This window comes from Chiloscyllium plagiosum, unplaced genomic scaffold, assembly GCF_037043375.1.
Source record: "Chiloscyllium plagiosum isolate Xiang-an unplaced genomic scaffold, Cpla_swu_hap1 HiC_scaffold_1, whole genome shotgun sequence".
Classification (NCBI taxonomy): domain Eukaryota; kingdom Metazoa; phylum Chordata; class Chondrichthyes; order Orectolobiformes; family Hemiscylliidae; genus Chiloscyllium; species Chiloscyllium plagiosum.
In genome coordinates, this window is record NW_028270139.1 from 142,698,602 (window position 1) to 142,722,851 (window position 24,250).

Sequence of the window (24,250 nt, forward strand, 5' to 3'; positions counted from 1 at the left end):
AACATTTTCAAATTGGAATAACTAGTTAAATGTACATCATTAATATTCCTCAATCATAAGCTGCTCTATGAAGTTTTTAAAAGATATCCACTATATTGTTTGCCAGGTCATAGCCTTCAGTTTGCACTTGCTCAGTTCAACATCTAATAAAACTCATATAATGAAAGAAATTGTAAATTTTAATTGTATGACCAAATATTTTTCTTAGGTTGGATGTTTTGAAAAACACTAGTGCAAGTAAAATCATTTTGGCTCTGGAATGACACCACAATGACTTTGATGCTTTGGCAATAATCGTAGAATCCCTCCAGTGTGGAATCAGGCTATTCAAGCCAGAGTCCACACCGACATTCTGAACAGCATCCCACTCAGACCCAGCTCCCTGCCTATCCCTGCAACCCTGCATTTCCTATGGCTAATCCAATTCATCTACACATCCTTGGACACTATGGACAATTTAGCATCGCCAATCCACCTAACCTGCACATCTTTGGACTGTATGATCCAATGAGAAAGAATTACTGCACAAATCTTCCTGTGGTGGAGGGCTAGTACTCAGAAAGTAGATGTTATAAATAATTCAGGCGCAAAAGACCAGAACAGTTTGGGATTGTTTGTAACTTAAAGAAGGTGGTTAACATTGCTGCCGCACAGTGCCAAGGACCTGGGTTCACGTCCAGCCTTGGGTGATTGTCTGCGTGTAGTTTGCACATTTTCCCCGTATCTGCATGAGTTTCCTCCCACAATCCAAAAATGTACAGGCTAGGTGGAATGGGATGCTCTTTGGAGAGTCGGTGTGGATTTTTTGGCCTGAATGGCCTGTTTCCACACTGTCGGGATTCATTTCTATAAAAGAGTTGTAATGTATTTTTTTTTAAATTAATTCACTGGATTATGGCATAGTTGGCTAGGGTAGCATTTATTGCCTGTACCATGGGGCAGTTAAGAGTCAATCACAATGCTGTGGGCCTGGAGTCACATGTAGGTCAGACCAAATAAGGATGGCAGTTTCCTTCTCTAAAGCACAACGGTGAACTAGAGAGGTTTTTCCTGACAATCCACAATGGATTGATCATCAATAGATTCTTAATTCCAGATTTTTATTGGATTCAAATTTCATCATCTACCGTAGTGGGGCTTGAACCCCAGAACATTACCTGGGTCTCTGGATTCAAAGTCTAGTAATAATATCACTAGGCCATCGCCTCCCCACTCAATCTGCCAAGTATGGAGGAAACAATTAATAAGTTTGAAACAAGGATTTGTGGAGAAACAGTAGGAACATAATTTGTAGCCCTTGTAAAACTGTGGCATGGGAACAATGAGTCAAAAGACCTCCTTCTGCTGTACAATTCTATGATTCTACAACTCACCTGCAGCAAATAAAACCAGGTAATGTTGGAAATGCACATCAAATTGGTCAGGATTTAAAAGAGATAGACAAGTTGCTTTGGCTGACACTTGCAACTTGAAAAGTTTATTGAGTTCTGTCAAATTCATTTTGATGGAAAGGGAAAGAAAGAGAGAAATTGCAAGTGGCAGGAAAACCTTAGAGTATAATCCTTCATCAGAATTGTTCCAATGAATTCCATTCCCAGCCCTACCATTGCTTTATTCCATTTTGAGAATAAGTTAGTCCCCAAAACTTGCTGTGGCTCTCTCCCCCTTCCTGACTCTGTCAAATTATTTATTGACATCCTCTTCTCTAAAAGAGCTCCCAATACTGCCCAATTATAACACATCTCTACACATCTTCAAATCAAAATAGCCATAGGCTTGTGCATTTATGACGCCCAGCAAACATAATTGTCCATTGTCAAATCTAGCAAAACTAGCTAAAAGAAAAATCAAGTCTCTCTAATTATGCCAATTTTGAAAACAAAAGGAAGACCTTCACTTATAGAGTGCTTTCAATTGGCTCAGGTTGCCGCAAAGTGCTTTACAGGTGAAATACTTCTGTGTGTAGTCATTGGTGAAGTTTAGAAAACAGGGCAACCAATTTCCGTGGAGAAAGCCCCCAAAATGTGACACTGGTGAGATAATCAATGGGCCTTTAGGTGTTGACTGGATAATAAAGAAATAGGCCAATCATATTCAGTTAAAAATCTACACCAGAGTCTCTTTTGCTGAAACAACTCCAAACTGCAGTGTTTGGAAAATGTGGCTATGTTTAAACTGTAATATAAATGGAAATCTATCTTTTCATACTTTGTGGTGCTTTTCCAGCATTTTCTAGTGTTATTTCACTTGTTGTTACAACTGACAAGTAACTGACAGTCAGACATGTTGTCTACTGTTTGGCTGACAAAGGGAAACCTTGGTTAGCTCCAAATTTGACATTTTCAAAGTTCCTTTGAGTAGCTTCCCACATTCAAAACTGCATAAATTCAAAACCATTCAGGACTTCATGTATCCTGTCCATTGTAAAATTTGCAGACTTAACAACCAAAACTTGCTGCTCATCCCAACAGAATCACGTTAAAATTCTTGATTTTCAAATCGCTCCATGGCCCCTCCCTGACTTTCATCCCCTGTGAGTTCTATGTCCTGTCTGCATTCTTCGCTGTCTTGGCACTGGCTGACTGAGCTGGAAGCAAAACATTTAGCTATTTTGCTGCCACAGTCTTGAACACCTCATCTAAACCTCTTCAGGTTGTAATGATTACTATACTTCTAACTTTTCAATGATTCTCACCTTACCCTGAACTGAAAAGTAATTTGCATGCTTTTTACGATAAAAGTGTGCAAGCTATTATTAGCCTGGTGAAGAGTCTGATAAAAATTCACCTGATTTTAAACATAACTCTGCTTACTTTTCACGGATGCTTCCAGACCTGCTGAGTTTTGCCAGCAATTTGTTTTTGTTTCAGATCTCCAGCATCCACAATTATTAATTTTATTTCATTATTAACCAATCCTACATAGTGCATTTCCAGCATTTGCTGGTGTTATTTCAGATTTTCAGCAATCATTATTCCTTTTTCAGCTCAATAGTTAGTTGTGGAGCTTGTACTAAAATGCATGACTGGCCTTGGCAGACACTGGTCTGAGTACTCAGGTTTAAAACAGAAAGATATATATTTAAAAATGAGACTTTCTCTGAATTTTTCCAGCACAACTTGATTTGTGGTCTCTCAATCATTTTGAAGTCTTACCTATGAAGAGGGGATTTTTAATTGCACTAGTGTCTTCCCTTTTGAAGCAGCATAATATACACTACCTGTGTTAATTTTCTGTAATTACCTACAGGGTAAATTCTGGTAATATTTGCAGTGATTACGTTAGTTTAACAACTTCACGGAGTATCCTGATCACTGTCCACCTAACTCAGCGAGAATAGAACTGTCCCCACCAAGTCCAAAATATGTACTGCAAAAAGAGATGTTTACATGACTTTAATTTACCAACTATAATTTCAGCTTAGTATTGAGACAATTTATAAACAACTCAACCTTTGTGTGTCGTTTGTGACATCATTTGACCCACTGATGACACTTGTGCCTAGTATAATTTCTCCTAGATACCAATTATTCCCTCTTAGATAAAATGATTTTGTTTTTTATGAATGCAAAAACTGTAGAAATTCCCATTTTTGGTGGGAATGTTTATACAAAGAGCATAGTGTAGCTAGTGTTAAACGAATAGGTATAGGAGAAGGTTTGCTCAGAACATCAGTATGCACCAAGTGGCTATTTTCTGTGCTGTATTTTCTATATGAATCTACCCAACAATATTGTAAACAACCTCTCATGAGGGTAGCATAATTTTCTCACTCACAAGAAACTTTCATCTCTCATCAGCAAGTTACATTTCTACAATCAGGGAGCTGACCTGTAACATGTGCGTGACTCCTATTTTTTAGGTTTTGCAGTCACCAGTAATGGAAAAGAGTAATCTACTATTACCCTGATTGCTATATCATTGTCAAAGCTAACAACAGACCAGGAACCAGACTAAGAAAAGTCGAGTTACGCCATTCAAATAATTGATCCCGATGTATCGATTACACACTCTACTATGATTTGGAGGAACCGGAGTTGGACTAGGGTGGACAAAGTTAAAAATCACACAGTACCAGGTTATAGTCCAACAGGTTTATTTGGAAGCACTAGCTTTCGAAGCGCTGCTTCTTCATCAGATGTTTGTGAACCAGGACCATAAGACACAGAATTTATAGCAAAAGATTACAGTGATACAATGATACATTGAACCAACCTAGATTGTTGGTTTGAATTCCACTCTGATGGTATCCTGAAAGTATTGAGAGTATTTAGGAAATACATTTTGATTGTTTTCCAAGTAATAGTAATTGATATTAAAGCACAGCCTCGAGGAGAGCTGGAGTCTTTTTAGTTGAGATATTAAACTGAAACATTAGCTGCCCTCTCACCTGGATGTAAGGGATCCCATTGCACCATTCAAAAACAGACAGATCCTCCCACTGCCATGGCCAATATTTATTCTTTAATCAGGAGAGTGAGTTGCACTATATTTGCTGATCTCTGCTAGAATATTAGAGTTATAGTCATACAGCACGGAAACAGACCCTTTGGACCAACCAGTGCATGTCATGTTCCCAAACTAAACTAGTGCCACTTGCCTATGCTTTTCTCCAAACCTTTCCTCTTCATGAACTTATCCAAATGTCTTTTAAATGTTGTAACTATACCCAGATCCACCACTTCCTCAGGAAGTTCATTCTACACATGAACCCTCTGTGTAAAAAAATGCCCCTCATATCTTTTTAAAATCTTTCTCCTCTCACCCTAAAAATATGTTCCCTAGTCTCAAGCTCCTCCACCCGAGGGAGAAGATACCTGCAATTCACCTTATCTAATGCCCCTCATGATTTTCTAAACCTCCATAACATCACCTATCAACATCCTTAGCTCCAGTGAAAATAGTCCCCGCCTATCCTTATAATTCAAAGCCTCCATTCTTACCCATACCTTCATCTGGTAAATCTCTTCTGAACCCTCTCCAGCTTAGTAATATAACAGGGCGACTAGAATTGCACACAGTACTCACCAATGTCCTATATTACCTCAAGATGATGTCCCATCCCCTGTACTCAAAGGACTAAGTCATTAAGGCAAGCCTTTCTCCCTGTCTACATGTGACGCAAACTTCAAAAGAGAGAAATGGAAAATAGAAAGAACAGCAAATTGACCCTCAGAGCAGCCAAGGGGACAAGGATTGTTTGAGATCATCACAGACTTGACTTGTGGTCATCGGCTGTAAGGGACTCAGGCAACTGATTAAAGCAAAGAAAAAGAATCTCTCCAGGTAACAGTAAGAGCCACTCAGTGACTCCGCTTGAACTGGACTGAAACAACAGCTCTGATACTACTGAACGAACCCCGGTTCCTTCTGAACAAACTCAATAAAGCAACCAGAAAGGGATCATAAATCTCTGATATTTCAAAAATGCAATCCTCCAATCAGTCTCAGGATTTAGTAAAAGCCTGAATTCCCCTTTTAATCACAGGCCCATGCCAAAGTAGGTTTGAGAAAAGCAATTAGTGTAATTCATGCAGTCAAGTTCTGAGAAGAGAATTGGAAAACCTTGACTTTACTCTTGCAAAGAGCAGGCTGAGTCCTAATTGTGAAGTATATAAGATAGTTAAAAGAAAAAGGAAATCCAGGGTACCATAAGATAACTAACAGGATAAGGAGAAATGGGTTCAAACTAAAATAGAAATTTAGGATTGATGCCACTAACAGAATTAACAAGAAGACACATACAAATACATCAATCAGCTTAACTGCTGCAGAAACCCTCATTTATGCATTTGCTATCTTTGGATTTGACTCATCACTCCTGCATGTTCTTCCAGTTTCTTTGTTCTGTAAACTTAGGGCAACTCAAAACTCTGTTCCTCGTGTCCCAACTTGCATTAGGTCCCATTCACCAATCATCCTATGCTCAGTGAACTTCATTTGCTCCTGATTACGAAACATCCTGATTTTTAAATTCTCACCTTTGTTTTGAAATATCTCCTTCACCTTGCCCCTTCTATTTCAACTATCTCCTTCACCTTGACAATTCCAAGTTATTGTGCTCCTTCCATTCTAGAGTACACCTGAATTTAGATCTTAAATTTTAGATTGAGTTTTCTGAATCTAGCCACTTTTAAACAAGTTTTACAACATAGGTATTTTGCTAGCCTAACAAGGTCAAGATTTTGAATTAATACAGAAACCATTTTGTTTTGGCATGTTAAAACAATCCCAGAATACTCTCAAACAAAAATTATGAAATGCTGCTGAAAACAAATGTTGTTAAAGTTTTTCATCTTGCACTCATCAGGCCATTTTGCAAGAATACCAATTTAAGGTGAATGCCAACAATTTTCCTCTTGAGTACAAGATGACAAGCTTTGACAAATAGTCTATTTTCAGAAACACTCAAATTTTGTGTGACCAAATTAGAGTTATAGTTGATTATGAGCTAGAAAAAGTGATTAACTAGAAGAAACAATGCAATTACACAATAACCAATGAATAATTAACCAGTAATCAGTGAAAAACAGGCTGTATTTTTATTAATTTCTACTGAATCTATATTAACTGTTGGTATTTAAAATGAATGGACAAAGAAGATTGTGAAAAAAACATGTCTAAAACACTCTCAGGGTCTGATTGATAATACTGCCCTTGGCACTAAAACCACAAACATACAACTAAATAAGCCTGTATATTTTCAGCTAAGCTGAAACATTTTTCAACTGTCATAGGGTAAGAGACCATATAGCAGGTAGATTAAATCAAATCAACTACGACCATATTATTAGCCAATTAGATTTCAAGAACTGCTATAAATTAATAGGGAATTAATCCCAAATTGAGAAATTCAATAAACTTTGATGTTCACTGTTTCACACTGCTCCCATGCTAACAATCAGTTACATTCTAACAACTAATTTCTGATTATCAGTTGGGCTAATATGATTCACTCATCATAAGAAACAGGAACAGGAGTGGGCCATTCGGCCCCTCCAGCCTACTTAGACATTCAATAGAAACATGACTAATCTGACACTCATGTCCATTTTTCTGCGCTTTCCATTTGATTCCACTATAGATCAAGAATCTATTTATCATGTAGAACTTACATCTATTTCAGTTGCAGGATCCATCATCTGCAAGAAAAAGAAACAGATCCAGCTTTGCACCAATTTTAAATTAAAAATAAACAAGTGGGACAATAGTTCCCAGGTGTATTCTCTATGACAACACCATGACCAATCAGAGCTGACTTATTAACCAGTCAACACCCTTTTCTCATGAAGTATGAATTGTTGTTTCCTTTACATTTGACATTCTTGCATCTGTCTGGATGAGTGTAAGACAAAAAGCTTTGATATGATGTCTCTTTTTCAGCAACACTGAATATCTGTACTACCAAGTAGCTATAAATATGGACTTACTGAAAATATTATAATATTTAATTTCCTCTTCCAACTAGCTATACATATTGTGAATGTGAAAAAATGTGTCTCTATTCTGTAAGGAAGATTAAGCAGAGCATTTGCTTAATGGCAGGGTAGAGCATAGAAATGACAACTTGAAGTGCATCCTTGCAATAATTATCTTGTAAAATGATATTAATTTTTTCCTTTATTTCACTTCAAAGTAGTGTCTTTAAGCAACCATTAAGTTAGGTCTTAGAGATGGAATAGAAGTAGATGTTTTTTAACCAGATGCACTAGTCTCACTCTTTGACAACCTGCAGAATCCCTTTACAGACATGAACCCTAACTGTATCATTCATTATGACTTAAGATACACACACACACACACACACACACACACACACACACACAGAGCTATAACAATTTAATTAGCCATTATACTGACTCCACAAAACTAAGACAATTACAGATAATAGTAAATATGGATTCTGTGAGCTGTCATGTCAGCCATAGCTTAGTTAGATGCATTCTTGCCTGAGTCAGAATGATGGGGTTCTTTACAACTTCATAAATTTGAGTACAATTTAACAAAATTAGCTGAGACCCGACTGCAGCATCCAGGGAGTGCTGCAGTACAGGATATGACCTCTTTTGAATGAAATGTTAACTAAGACATTACAATTTTATGCCGACATAACAGATCCCACTGCACATTTTTAAAGAAAGGGAGGAGAATTATCCTGGATGTCCGGATGAATATTTATTTCTGGATCAACATTAGAATAATAGCTTCTGCTCATTATCATATTGCAGCTTTTGGGAGATAGCTGTGTGCAAATTGGCTGATGTGTTTTCTAAAGTGACAAATCAAAAGTAATAAGTGAACGCCCTCTCTCCTCCTTCACCCCCACCCCCTCCATATAGCATAAATGCTGTCCCCCTCCACACACTGATGAAGAGTCATCTGGACTCAAAACATTAACTTGCTCTCTCTCTCCGTGGATAATAATGTCTGACCCACTGTCATTTCCAGCATTTGTTATTTTCAGTTCAGATTCCAGAATATGCAATCATTTGTTCGTAAATTAGCTGTAAAGTGCCTGAGGACATCCTAAGGTGCTGAACGGTGCTACGTCAATACAAGTTTTTTTCCTCCTTGATCCTAAATTCTAACATCAAAACTCATATATGATGGATCTTCTGTGATGATAGCTCAAGTAAGCTAATAGGATCAAAGTTTGTGCGAAGATTTGTAGCTCGGGTGCTTGTTGTTGTGGTTCTGTTCGCCGAGCTGGAAGTTTTTGTTGCAAATGTTTCGTCCCCTGGCTAGGCGACATCATCAGTGCTTGGGAGCCTCCTGCGAAGCGCTTCTTTGATGTTTCCTCCGGTGTTTATAGTGGTCTGTCCCTGCCGCTTCCGGTTGTCAGTTTCAGCTGTCCGCTGTAGTGGTTGGTATATTGGGTCCAGGTCGATGTGTTTGTTGATGGAGTTTGTGGATGAATGCCATGCCTCTAGGAATTCCCTGGCTGTTCTCTGTCTGGCTTGCCCTATGATAGTAGTGTTGTCCCAGTCGAATTCATGTTGCTTGTTGTCTGCGTGTGTGGCTACTAAGGATAGCTGGTCGTGTCGTTTCGTGGCTAGTTGATGTTCATGTATGCGGATTGTTAGCTGTCTTCCTGTTTGTCCTATATAGAGTTTTGTGCAGTCCTTGCATGGTATTTTGTACACTACATTCGTTTTGCTCATGTTGGGTATCGGGTCCTTCGTTCTGGTGAGTTGTTGTCCAGAACTGCAAAAAGAAGAAGAGGAACACCTATACAAGGTATTCGCCAAAAACGGATACCCGCGCAACTTCATCAACAGATGCCTAAGAGAAAGACCACAGAACGAGGACATATCACAACCAAAAGGACTAGCCACACTACCATACATCAGGAGCATCTCGGAACTGACAGCCAGACTACTGCGACCCCTAGGACTCATAACGGCACACAAACCAACAGCCACGCTCAGACAACAACTCACCAGAACGAAGGACCCGATACCCAACATGAGCAAAACGAATGTAGTGTACAAAATACCATGCAAGGACTGCACAAAACACTATATAGGACAAAGAGGAAGACAGCTAACAATCCGCATACATGAACATCAACTAGCCACGAAACGACACGACCAGCTATCCTTAGTAGCCACACATGCAGACAACAAGCAACATGAATTCGACTGGGACAACACTACTATCATAGGGCAAGCCAGACAGAGAACAGCCAGGGAATTCCTAGAGGCATGGCATTCATCCACAAACTCCATCAACAAACACATTGACCTGGACCCAATATACCAACCACTACAGCGGACAGCTGAAAGTGACAACCGGAAGCGGCAGGGACAGACCGCTATAAACACCGGAGGAAACATCAAAGAAGCGCTTCGCAGGAGGCTCCCAAGGAGGCTCCCAAGCACTGATGATGTCGCCTAGCCAGGGGACGAAACGTTTGCAACAAAAACTTCCAGCTCGGCGAACAGAACCACAACAGCTAATAGGTTGCTTGATAACGGCAGCAATGTCACACTAGTGAATGCACAATATACTATTCCACTTTAAAGACAGAACTATGGCCATTGAAGGCCAGAAAAGGTTAAGTAAACACAGGCTCAGGATAATTGGCATTTAATGCTGCCTGGGCAGAGAAATTTGCAGATTTGGAAGTGTTTGTAAGTTTCCAGCAGCAGACTGAAACTCCCAGCATTGGGGGAGTATTAAAATAATGTTACAGGGCACATGCATTTGCCGTAGCTGTGGGTGTGTTTGCTGAACTGGGAAGTTGACTTGCAGGCGTTTCGTCCCCTGTCAAGGTGACATCGTCAGTGCTTTGGAGCCTCCTGTGAAGCACTGCTGTACCGTGTCTTCTGGAATTTATTTGGTTCCATTTCTGCTACTTCCGGTTGTTTGTTGTAGTGACCGGTATATTGGGTCTAGGTCCAAGCGCTTGTTGATGGAGTCGGTGGATGAATGCCATGCTTCTGGAAATTCTCTGGCTGTCCTCTGTTTGGCTTGTCCTATGATCATTGTGTTGTCCCAGTCGAATTTGTGGCCCTTGTCATCTGTGTGTGTGGCTACTAGGAACAGCTGGTCATGGCATTTAGTGACTAGCTGGTGTTCGTGGATGCGGACTACTAGTTGTCTGCCTGTTTGTCCTATATAGTGTTTCATGCTGGATGTAATGTAGAAAAAACACAGAACGATGAATGCAACCCGAAAGTGTACAGGAAAACCACACCGACACTACAACAGTAACTACCTGAACACATACAAGAGAAGGTGCATTAAGATCCTGTTCTAAAGGGCTACAACACCCTGCAGCACTCCTGACCTATGGAGAAAAGAACACCTGTACAGAGTTTTTGCTAAAAATGGATATCTCTGCAACTTCATCTGCAGATGCCTAACAGACAAACAAAGCAATGAGGACATGCCACACCTAACTCACTAGCAACACTCACTACCTTACATAAAAAATGTCTCGAAACTGACTGCCAGACTTCTCCGTCCACTGGGATTCATGACAGCCCATAAACTGACAGCCATGCTCAGACAACGACTCACTAGGACAAAAGACCCTATACCCATCATGTGCAAAACAAATGTAATTTACAAGATTCCACGCAAAGACAGCATGAAACACTATATAGGACAAACAGGCAGACAACTAGCAATTTGCATCCCTAAACACCAGCTAGTCACTAAATGCCATGACCAGCTGTCCCTAGTAACCACACACACAGATGACAAGGACCAGAAATTCGACTGGAACAGCACAATGATCATCAGACAAGCTACACAGAGGAGAGCCAGAGAATTTCCAGAAGCATAGCACTTATCCACAGACTCCATCAACAAGCAAGTAGTCCTCGACCTAATATATCAGTCACTAAAACAAACAACTGGAATTGACAAGGAAGTAGCAGGAACGGAACCAAATAAATTCCAGAAAAGACGGTAGAGCAGCGCTTCACAGGAAGTTCCAAAGCACTGAAGATGTCACCTAGATAGGGGACGAAATGTCTGCAAATCAATTTCTCAGCTCAGTGAACATACCTACAACTATGACAGCCAGCACCTGAGCTACAAATCTTTACACAAACCTTGAGCATGCATTTGACTGACTCCGAAATCAATTAAGGTACTTCATGCTGCCCTAAATAGCTAAAGTGGTTGGGTTTTTACTCTATGATGAAAATAAGTTTGCTTATGGTTAACATATGCCAGTGTACTAACTTTGCAGAAACAAGAGTGGATGTTGCACTAAACCACGTGATATCTTGGGTGATCAGAATATGTATAACATGTTAAACTAAAGCCAGTATTAATATTAAGTAAATTCTGGGTGAAGTCACTTAATTTAGTTGCTTTTGAGACAAAGGTCACAACGTGTTTTTTTAAGTGTAATTGAAGTGATTCAAAGGGTTGCGTTCTGACTGTATGATTTTCTGGGGTACAGAGATTCTCTCTACATTGTAGATGCCTGTCTTTCTTTCTTTATGCTACTCGGTAGTGCCACTTATAAGATAGCAAGTATTCTGATTCCAGTGCCTTCCTTTTTTCTGCTAGAGCATTTCTCACATTATAATTGACAAATCTTAAAAACTGATGCAAATTTGACTGCAATATAAACATTGGTGTGATGAAAACAAATCATGATTTATGTTTGCAGATATGCATAAAGCAATTTTTTTTAGTTAACAATACATCAATATATAATTAATATATTCCACTGACCAAACAGGTTTTAAATTTTATAATCTGGCCTCAGATCTTCAAACAGATAAAAATGTTATTCAGACATAGCTGTATATGATTTATCTTTTTAATTTCTTCTCTCTACGGTGTTTCTTCATTTTTGATCGACTTTCTCATATTTCTGCTTATCATTTCTATATTTTCTACTTTTTGATTCTATGATTCTATAACACAAGACCCCAAAATATATTTCCAGCATTTAACAGCAACCACAGATACTAATAGTTATACTTTGATCCTTCACACAAATCCAAGTAAAATACTGCTATACAACTGTGTACACAATTCTGATGCAAAGATAATGCTGCAAGATACTGAGGGATATGTAGGTTTTTGAGTAACCTAGTATAATGGAAGGACCAATGAGTGTATACTAACAAACTCTGTAATTAGTCTCATTCAATGCACAAGCATTTCAGCAAGAAAGAATCTGTACTTAGCCTCAGACTCTTAAAGTTAAGTGATTGTGTTGCATGGCATGTTAAGTTGTCAGCTACTTAGCCATTCATTGAGGAGGCACTTTCACTATCCATTTTGCTGAGATTAGAAAAATACCATGAACCTTTAATGTACTCAAATTAACTTAAATATCAGAAGATCTGGGTCACAATTTTTGGGTGGCACAGTGGTTAGCACTGCTGCCTCACAGCGTCAGAGACCCAGGTTCAATTCACACCTCAGGCAACTGTCTGTGTGGAGTTTTGCACATTCTCCCTGTGTTTGCGTGGGTTTTCTCTGGGGCTCCGGTTTCCTCCCATGGTCCAAAAATGTGCAGGTTAGGTGAATTGGCCATACTAAATTCTGTAGTGTTAGGGGAAGGGGTAAATGTAGGGGAATGGGTTTGGGTGGGTTGCTCTTCAGAGGGTAGGTGTGGACTTGTTGGGCCGAAGGGCCTGTTTCCACACTGTAAGTAATCTAATCTGGGTTTCACAGAACATAACAGGAAAGAGCCACTGGCCCAATAGGCCTGTGCTTAAAATAATTAGTAACTTGATTCCATTCCCTACCTTTGCATATACTTCAGTTGTTCATTTTTCCATTTTTCATGTAAAATCCGTTATTTACTGTGGTTCCACAAAGTTATTTTTAAAAATTCTCATTCCTCCTTTGTGTAGTCTAGATTTTATTGTTACTATTATCAGAAAGAGACTTTTATAAACTGTTTATGGGATCAACACCTTTCAAGTAATTAAAAATTCTAAAAGGTAATTGTGCAACCTCCTTTGCATCATTCTCAATAGACCATAACAGCAGAAGTAGACCTTTCAGCCCATCGATTCTGCTCTGCCGTTCAATGAGATCATGGCTGATCTCTACTTTCCTGCTTTGTCCCATAACCCTCAATTTCCTGATTGATCAAAAGTCTATCTTAGTCTTGAACATACGTAATGACCCAGACTAACAGCCCTCTCAGGTAAAAAATTCCATGGATTCACAACCCTCTGAGAGAAGTGCCGTGTTTGACTTAAATGGGCATCTCTTTATTCTGAGATTCAATGATGGCAAAACATATTACAATAATCTAGAATAAGGAAATACTCTGAAAAGCTGCTTCACATAGGATACTATTGACTTTCACAGACTAGTATGCAGGTCAACTACTTGGCTCATACATACATTTCTGTACAATACTTTTATACAAGGACAATATTTACTTAGAATTTGAATATCACTGAAAAGAGAATTTTTGTCTTGTCTCTTCAGGACAAATGCAGGAATGCCAACATGCCCACATAAGAATCAGGAGAAGATACAGGCTATTCAGCTCCTACAACCTATTCCACCATTCAATCACCACGCTTGACTTTCATTCCCTTGCTTAATAAGAATACCTCTGCCAAATAACTATTCAAGGACGCTGCTGTTACCACAATTTCCAGAACAGATTTCAAGAACAAAGACTCATGATCTTGTGAGACTTCTTTTTCCTTATTCCTCTGTTTGAAATGGGTGGTCCCTAATCTTTAATCAGTGACCCACAGTTCTAAATTTTACATTTAAAGGAATTCATATGTACCCTGTCAAGACCCCTCAAGAGCCTTGTATGTTGCAATCAAGTTGCCTCTTGTCTTTATAAAATCCAGCAGATAGAAGCCAATCATGTCCAGTGGGCGGCACGGTGGCACAGTGGTTAGCACTGCTGCCTCACAGCGCCAGAGACCCGGGTTCAATTCCCGCCTCAGGCGACTGACTGTGTGGAGTTTGCACGTTCTCCCCGTGTCTGCGTGGGTTTCCTCCGGGTGCTCCGGTTTCCTCCCACAGTCCAAAGATGTGCAGGGTCAGGTGAATTGGCCATACTAAATTGCCCGTAGTGTCAGGTAAGGGGTAAATGTAGGGGTATGGGTGGGTTTCGCTTCGGCGGGTCGGTGTGGACTTGTTGGGCCGAAGGGCCTGTTTCCACACTGTAATCTAATCTAATCTAATCTAATCTAATCTAATCTAATTTTCTTCATATGAAAACCTGTTCATTCATGTATTTGTTTGGTAAATCGTCTCTGAACTTTTTTTTTGACATGGCATCTTTTCAAATGCCTTTTGGAAATCTAAATACAGTATATCTACTTATCCACAGCACAGATTACCTCCTCAATGAACTGCATGATTTCTCTTTCACAAAACAACGTTGACATGCCCTGATAAACTTGAACTTATCGAAGTTATAAGTTTTTAATAATAACTTCAAACATTTTCCAGATGATAAATACTATGCTAAATGCTGTTTTCTGCCTTCTGTCTCCCTTCTTTTTGAATAAAGATGCTATATTACTATCTTCCAGTCTCATTGGACCATCCTCAGTACAAGGGGGTTTTGGTAAATTAAAACCAATCATCTCATTAGTTATTTCTTTTAAAGCCCTAGGATTAAGTCTATTATGATGTGGTCACCTGCCAGCCTGCAGCTCCAACAACTTATTCTACTTTTTTTTCTGGTAAATGTGATCCTCCTCTCAAGTTACTCATTCCCTTCCATTTCCCAATTTATCCAAACTTCTGGGGTGTTACTAATGCCCTCTATAGTGAGGGTCACCGGCCCCAAAACATTAACTCTAATTTCACTTCACAGATGCTCCCAGACCTGCTGACATTTTCCAGCAATTTGTATTTGTTTCCTCTATAGTGAGGTCTGATGCAAATTCAGTTAATTTGTAATTTTCGTATCTTCCATTATTAACTCTCCAATCTCACTTTCTGTATGATCAACCCTCACAATGTCATTTCTTTTCTTCTTTACTGAACACCAGTATAGTTTGGTACTGGCTAGCTTTGTCTCGTATTCTCTCTCCTCATGTTGGCTTTGGGTAATTATATGCTGCTTCTAAACAAAAAACACAGAACTGCAGATACTGGAAATCCAAAACAAAAATAGAAATTGCTTGAGAAACTCAGCAGGTTTGGTAACACATGTTGTCAGAAAGTAGAGTCAATGTTTTGGATCAAGTAACTCTTCTTCAGTACTGTTTATAGCTCGGAAAAGGCGGTATATATGCTGAAGACAGGGTGTGTGTGGGAAGAAGAAGGAGTGAATGCTATGTGGAGATGGAGCCCAGAGAAAGAGAACTATAGGGATGGATAGCTGGCAGACAAAGGGCTGGATAATGGTGAGCCAGGGAGAAAGGAAAGATGCTAATGGGGACCATTAATGGGTGAAAATGGATTGGATGTGATGAAAGCAGCCAAAGTGATGACAGGGACTCGGGCGTGGAAGTGAGTAGAGAACATGGAAGATGGTGTTCAGGATCTAAAATTATTGAACTCGATATTGAATCCAATTTCCACCTATCATTTCATCTTTGCCCTCCCTGATTTCAGCATATGTACCATTTTATATCCAGTTTAATCATTTTAGAATCTGAACACCTTCCTTCACCTGGCCCAGTCATGAATGGGCTGCTTTCAGCACAGCTAATCCATTTTCGCCTCCTTATGGCCCCCCATTACAAGTTTTTCTTTCTCCCTGGCTTACCACTATCCATCCCTATCAGCCTAACGGTCTTTCTCTCTCTTTCTGGGCTCCTTCTCCACCTATTTGCTTGCTCCGCATCCCCAGTCACCTGTCAGTAGCATATGTAGCACCTTTTCCTAGATATTAATAGTTATAAAGGGTCATTCTCCTTTCATTCATTCTCCTTTCCCTGCACATATGCTGCTAGACCTGCTGAGTTTCTCCAGCAATTTCTGTATATGCATTTTTTTAGCTTCATAGTACAACTAATATTGAGTTAACCATAGGCATGGGTCCAACCTTTGGAATTTTTATTATTCATTGGAATGTATCTGTCCTCTGTACTCAGTAAAAAATCCTTTCTCGTGTTTGCTAGTGCATCTCTGTCCTTTCTGTCCATTTGCTAATTCACTTTAGCCAGAATCAATTTCATGCATGTATTCTGATTATTTGATTTTTAAAAAATTGTCTTGTGCTTGCTCCTCACTCCCTCACACTGAAAACAAAATCCAATCATATTAGATTAGAATAGATTCCCTACAGTGTGGAAACAGGCGCTTCGGCCCAACAAGTCCATACCAACCCTCCGAAGAGTAACCCACCCAGATCCATTTCCCTCTGACTAATGCACCTAACACTATGGGGCAATTTAGCATGGCCAATTCACCTGACCTGCACATCTTTGGACTGTGGGAGGAAACCGGAGCACCCAGAGGAAACCCACGCAGACACAGGAAGAATGTGCAAACTCCACACAGTCAGTTGCCTGAGGCTGGAATCGAACCTGGGACCCTGGTGCTGTGAGGCAGCAGTGCTGACCACTGAGCCACTGTTCCACCCACAGGGTCAATGCAACTTAGGGGCTTCATTTTGGGATAATTTATCATATCTCACTGAACAATACCAGGTTTAGTACAGTTTGCTCTTTGGTCAGCTCCAGAACATATGGTTCTAAGAAACAATTACTAAAATATTTACGAATTCATCTAAACAATCTTTGCTTCATGACTTTGAGTTAGTGAAGACTGCAGGTGGTGGAAAAATCAGAGTCGATAAAGTGTGACACTGGAATAAGCACAGCAGGTCAGGACCCTGAGAAAGGGTTATGCCTGAAAGGTCGACTCTCTTGCTCCTCAGATACTGCCTGACCTGCTGTGTGTTTTTCCAGCGCCAAACTTTATCACTTTTTGCTCAATGACATTGCCAGTCGACATGTAGATTAAAATCTCCCATGATTATCACTGTGTCTTTCTAATAAGCTCTCACTATTTTTACTTTATGCTCCATTTTACTACATGTTTAGAATTTAAGGCCCTGTATGAGGATTTAAAATTTGAATTTTTGCTGTTGTCAGAAGCAACAAATATATGTAGGTTTTTATTATCCACAAAATTTAAGGCCCTGTACACCAATCCCACAAGTGACACCTTGCCTTTATAATCTTTCATTTTTACACAAACTATTTCCGCATCTGGCTTCCTGAACTTAATTCATCGATCTCTTTGTGCTGAAATCATCGTAACTACCAGAGCCACCACACCATCTTTTCCTGTCCTTCCTAAATGTCCATGCCCTTCAAGTCTCAGGTCCCTAACCATGTCATCCTGTAGCCATGTCTCTGTAATGGCTACAAGATCATACTTAATCAGTTCTGTTTGCACTCTCAGTTTATCAGTTATGTTTCCAAAGCTACTTACATTCAGATGCAGAACATTTAGTTTTATCTTTTTACACTCTTTGTAAATTTTACTCTTATCTGTTAACTGGCTATTTTCCCTGGAGCATCGAAGACTGAGAGGTGACATTATAGAGGTTTATAAAAGAGAGGTTTATATAGAGGTTTATAAAATCTTGGATAGGGTGAATAGCCAGAGTCTTTTTCCCAGGGTAGGGGAGTCCAAAACTACAGAGCATAAGTTTAAGGTGAGAGGGGAAAGATATAAAAGGGATCTATGGGACAATTTTTTCACTCAGAGGGTGGTGTGTTTGGGGAATGAGCTGCCACAGGAAGTGGTGGGGGCTGGTACAATTACAACATTTAAAAAGCATCTAGATGGGCACATGAATAGATGGGTTTAGAGGGACATGGTTCAAATGCTGGCAAATGGAACTAGATTTAATTCAAATACCTGATCTGCATCAACAATTCGTTCGAAGGGTCTGTTTTCATGCTGTACAACTCTGACACTTAGGTTTATAATCTCCACAGTTCCCTGTCATGGTTTATCATTTTCTGTAACATACCTTTGTCTTTAGTTTTGGCTCTGCTTGTTCTACCACTTCTTCCTAAAGATGATCTCTTACCCCCACTGTTCAGTTTAAAATCCTCTCTACTTCTGTGTGGAGTTTGCACATTCTCCCCATGTCTGCGTGGGTTTCCTCCCACAGTCCAAAGATGTGCAGGTCAGGTGAATTGGCCATGCTAAATTGCCCGTAGTGTTAGATGCATTAGTCAGGGGTAAATGTCGGGGAATGGGTCTGGGTGGGTTGCTCTTCAGAGGGTTGGATTTGGACTTGTTGGGCCGAAGGGCCTGTTTCCACACTGTGGAGAGAAAGCAGAGAGTTAACTTTTTTTTTGAGTTATGTGGTTGATAAGCACACTGGTCCCAGCACGGTTCAGATGGAGACTGACCCATTTGTATACTTCCCACATTCAAACTTCAAACAATCGCATCAAATTATGGTGCAGGAACAGAGAACTACAGGCTCCCTTGGTGCTCAGGTAATTCAAAATAAGTGCAGGACTTTTAAAATTTGTTGATGAGATGTGAGTTGTCACTGGCTAAGTCAGCATTTATTGCCCATCCCTCCCTGATAGTCAACCACATTGCTGAGAATTTGAAGTCAAACTTAGGCCAGAACAGGTAAGAATGACAGAATTGCATCCCGACAAATCAGTAGTGAACCAGATGGACTTTTTACAACAATCGACCATGGTTAAATGGTCGTCATTTGGCCAGCTTTTCATTCCAGATTTTTTCTGAACACAAATTTCAGGAGTTCTGGTTGAATTTGAACTCATGTACCCAGAATATTAGCTTGGGGTTCTATTTTATTAGTCCTACATTACCACTATGCGACTGTCTCCTGTTCCTTTTGCTTCCAGAAATTAGGTCACTGTGCCCATACGAATGTTGCATACAGCACACGTAAATGAACTTTATCAGCTAAAATGATTATTTTAAATTGTTTATTTGTATAGCTACGAGCACACTCAGGGTGTTTCAACATTGTTCCATGCTGCCCAATCATGCAATCACATCTAACACTCGTCATTTTGCTCTGGGTGTTTCAGATGCAGGCTGGTACAATATGGCTTGTATTCTATCACAAACAATTAAAGGATAATGCTATTTAATTCAATTAGCTATGCCAATTGGAAAAATGTATGTCCAATACGCCTGGAATCCTACCTGAAATTAATACACGATTTTGCTCAATTGTTTGGTAGGATGGGCTCAGAGATTGAGTCCTCAGGGAGGCCCAGGTTCAGGTCCCACTTGCAAACCAAGTGTGTAATAACTTCGCTGAATAGATCGATTAGAAAAATAGATAATTGTTTTCAAAATTACATGGTAGACAGAATTTGAACTGATGGTCAGGACTACGATAAAACTTTGCATCTTTTTTGTATTAGCCGAGTGCTCTGGGCTATCACCTTTTCTATGGCAATGCCTCAGCCAGTCAACCTGCCGACCAAATCAGCCTCCTTTCTCCTGCAGTTTGTTGAGTTTATTTGAAATCTGGCATTCCTGTGTTTGTCTTGATGAATGAAAGGTGAAAAGCTTTGCTCTTATTCAGCACTAGTCAAGGATGACTTTGCTGAAGAAAAATCCAATGTTTTCAAATTCCCCTAGCCTGGCCTACCTTACATTCGCAATCGCCTATGCATTACATTTCTGCATATACTCTCCATTCCACAACTGGTGGATGTTTTTCTTCAGTCAATGCCCTAATGCTGCCCTCCAGTGTCATCTGTTTTGCCAAATTGCTCTCTACTTTGAAGACAATTAATTAACAGAATATAGACATTGCTGGCACAGTCAGTACTTATTACTCCTTCCTAGTTGCCCTCAGAGTGGCAGTAGTTTTCTTCTTGAACCATATTGGTGGAGGCTGGCAGTCACAGATCCAGGCCAGGCTGGCCATTATTCTTCACTAAAGGACATTAATGATCCAGTCAGGCATTTCCAACAATTTGACAGCTTCACAGTCTTTTTTACTAATGTTAGTTTTTTATTTCTAGTTGTGTGTTTTCACAATAAATTTGAATGATCAAATTGCGATAAGGTTCAACAAACTTACATCCACTAGATTACTCCCTCGATTACCGATCCAATGACATAGCATAATTCTATTTTTAAAACAACTGATTGTGCCCTCAGTTCGCTAATCTTTTCTCTAATGTTTTCCTTTCTTCCCAATTGTGTCCATTTGTATTCTCTGCCATTATTATGAAATAGGAAGAAAGCATGAGGTGTGCTTAAAATAATGTATATTATAATATTACGGCTCAAATGTGCAAATACATCAACCACTGATGACAATATTGAAAGGACCCGTCAAACACTATCTTTCATCTGTACTTCATGGTTGTTTTTAAACAGCAGTTCAAGAAGATAGCTCACAACCAGCTTCTCAAGTGCATCTTGGGACAGGTAAAGTGAAACCCATGTCCCACAAATGAATTTTAAAAATATACAAAGCTATTTTGTACAGAGCCATTTTAAAACAGTACATATTCGGGTGGAGAACTCATAACTGTACCCTACTCAAAAGTAAGTCCATCAAACTGTATACACAAAGTATAAATGTGTAAAGGTAAAAATTATGAATTTTGCATTCAGTCACCTAAATTTGTAAAATATTAAGTAGTAGAATGACAGAGTGAAGCTCATCCTCCTCATATCAAGATCCTTATCTTAGCTTCCAAAGAATTAGATAAATGTTTAAATTGAACTTGAAATGATAAAAGCTAATATTTTCATTCTTCTCAAATCCTTGTGAAAGCAGAGTCACAGAGTTCTTTGCAGCAAAGAAAAAGATTCTTCATCCCTTTATGTCTGCACCTATCAAGTATTGATCTATTCTTGTCCTATTTTGCAGCACTTAGCCATTAGCCTTGTATTCTATGACATTTCAATAGCTCTTCTAACTTCTTAAATGTCTTAAGGGTTTCTGTCATTACCACCCTTTTCGACAGTGAGTTCTCGTTCACCCTCTGTGTGAAAAACATTTACTTCAAATCCCTTCTAAACTACCTGCTCCTTACTTTAAAATTGAGACCCTGGTTACTGGCCTCGCTACACCCCTCATAACTTTGTACATCTCAATCCCATAGCCTTGTCTGCTCTAAGAAAAACAACCCCACTCTATCTAGTCTCTTAGCATATCTGAATACTCTGGTCCAGGTAACATCCTGGTGAAACTCCTGCACACTATCTCTACTGACATCACATCCTTCCTATGGTATGACTTAATTAATATGATATACAGCTTCTTCATAAACTTGTACCACAGTGATCAGTGGTTAGCACTGCTGCCTCACAGCACTCGGAACCCGGGTTTAATTCCAGCCTAGAGTGACTGATTGTGTGCAATCTGCATGATGTCCTTGTTTCTACTTTGTAATGTGGTTTCTTCCCACGTCCAAGATAGTTAGCCATGCTGGAATGTAGGGTTACGGCGATGGGGTGGGGATCTGGATGAGATCTCTTTGGAGGATCGGTGCACACTTGATGGGCCGAAAGAATTTCTACAGTATGGAAAGAGACCAATGTTTCTTTTATCCCCTCACTCATGTACTCAACGTCTTTGCTGACAAAGGCAAGTATTTCATATCTCCTTAACTCTTATCTACCTATCCTGTTGCTTTCAAGGATTTATGGGCATGTGTACCATGGCGCCTCTAAACCTCTGTCCAACATGTACATCCTTACTTTGTTAGTCTTCCCAAAACGGATTAAGTTCCATTTGTACTGTTCAGCCCATCTGAACAGCCTGTGTATATCTTTCTACAGTCAAAGTGTAACTCCTCGTTAGTTACACCACAATTTTCATGTCTTCTGCGAATTACTGACTGCACTCCCAAAATCACAACTAGATCATTAATGTATACTACAGGCAACAAGGGAACCCTGTGATATGTCACTGGACACAAGCTTCCAGTCATAAACATACCCTTGTCACTGATCTAATTTGCTAAATGCTTTGGATCTCCTGGGCTCTTAACTTAACCAGTCTGCCATGTGAGATCTTGTCAAAAGTCCTACAGAAGTCCACATAGACTGCACAAACTAGTCATCTACTTGAAAAATTCAAACATATTCATTACACATGATGTTTCCTTGACAAAGTTATGGTGACTGCCCTTAATTAATCCTTGTCGCACCATCAATTCCATCTCTCAGAATTTTTACCAATAGTTTCTCTACTGCTGATATTCGACTTACTGCCTTCTAGTTTCCTGTTTGAGCCCTACCACCCTTCTTGAATAACTGTATTCATCGGTAATAACAGTATTGCTTCCATTCTTCTGACAATCTTCCAATGGCCAGAGAGGAATTGAAAATCAATGTTGTGGAGGGGTCAGTGTTGGACTGGGGTGGACAAAGTTAAAAATCACATAACACCAGGTTATCGTCCAACAGGCTTACTTGAAAGCACTAGCTTTCAGAGCGCTACTCCTTCATCAGGTGGCTGTGAGCAGGATCATAAGACACAGACTTTATAGCAAAAAGACTATATTGTCATGCAACTGAAACAATATATTGAACATACCTACATTGCTGTTAAGTCTTTCATCTTTTAGAATGGGTTGTAGGTTTTGGTTCATCAATGTGTAAATCCCAGAACTTCTTTTAAATCGCATTCTGGAGATAACTTAAGGTTTTATAAAAGAAGGTGACATCTCAGCTCATATAATGCATTAAAGGTGTGAGGTTAAAGTCTGTCTGTATCCCAATCTTGAGTCAGACTGGTTCTATTTCCAAAATAGGAGTTTATAATATGTTACATGGATTGACTGCCTCCTGACTGTATGTTTTAGAGCAAAACAGAATGTGTCTGCAAATACAATTGTATAAATGCAAATTCACCCCATAGATTTGTGCGTGTTTGTGCGGGCATGACAGAGAGAGTGAGAGTATGAGTGCGCGAGTGTGTTTGCACGTGCTTGGTAGAGTGTGTACGTGAGTGTGACAGAATATAAGCCTGTGAGAGAGACTTAACAACAATCTAGGTTTGTTCAATATAGTGTTTCAGTTGCATGACACTGTATTCATTTGCTGTATTCATTTCCGTGTGTTATGATCCTCCTCCACAGCTACCTGATGAAGGAGCAGCGCTCCGAGAGCTAATACTTCCAAATAAACCTGTTGGACTATAACCTAGTGTTGTGTGATTTTTATCTTTGAAAATCAATGTCAATGCACCTTAAATCTCCTCTGTTGCCTCCCATAGTAGCCATTTCATTTGGGCCTAGGGATTTATCCACAATCATGCCTGCTATATCTCAGAACCAATTTGTTTAAGTATATTACAGCCCCCCTCCCTGATTTCTATATCGACATTATCCTTCTCTACGTGAAAACAGATGCAAAGTATTCATTTAAAACCTCAGTTATATCTTGTAGCTCCACCAACAGATTGACACTTTAAGTCATGAATGGGCCCTATTCTTTCCCTAGTTATTCTCTTGTCCTTAATCACCTTTGAATTTTCCTTAAAGATGCTTGCCATTGTTTTTCAGGTCCTCTCTTCTCTCTCCTAATTTCTTTTGCAAGTGACCCCCTGCACTTTCTATACTCTTTAGGGCTTTGCTGTCTTGAGCCCTAGGTATCAATCATAACCTTTTTTTTAAACCCCTGACACTGTATGCCCATTGACATCCAGGGCTCTTTGGACTAGTTAACATTCATAGTATTTTATAAAACATTGTTGATTGGAACATAAAATTAAAATGTTTATCCAATTCTGATTACTTTTTTGTTCATCAGATGTGGGTGCTGATTGTAAGGCGAGCATTTGCTGCCCATCTGAATTGCCCTTAAACCGAGTGGCTTGTCATTTCATACGACACTTAAGAAT

At 39.6% G+C, this 24,250-nt stretch overlaps 1 protein-coding gene across 3 annotated transcripts in view; it reads right to left on the reverse strand.

The window, feature by feature from the left end:
* LOC122556465 (zinc finger matrin-type protein 1-like) overlaps positions 1–24,250 on the reverse strand; it is a 105,431-nt gene that overhangs the window by 78,526 nt on the left and 2,655 nt on the right. The window contains exon 2 of one of the 3 annotated variants that reach the window (XM_043703344.2): positions 7,116–7,142. The exons of 1 other annotated variant lie outside the window; for it this stretch is intronic. The gene's annotated coding sequence lies outside the window, so the exon portion shown is untranslated. Of the gene's footprint in view, positions 1–7,115; positions 8,280–24,250 lie in introns of those variants that run through there. One more of the 3 variants, XM_087991346.1, reaches the window with a different exon arrangement.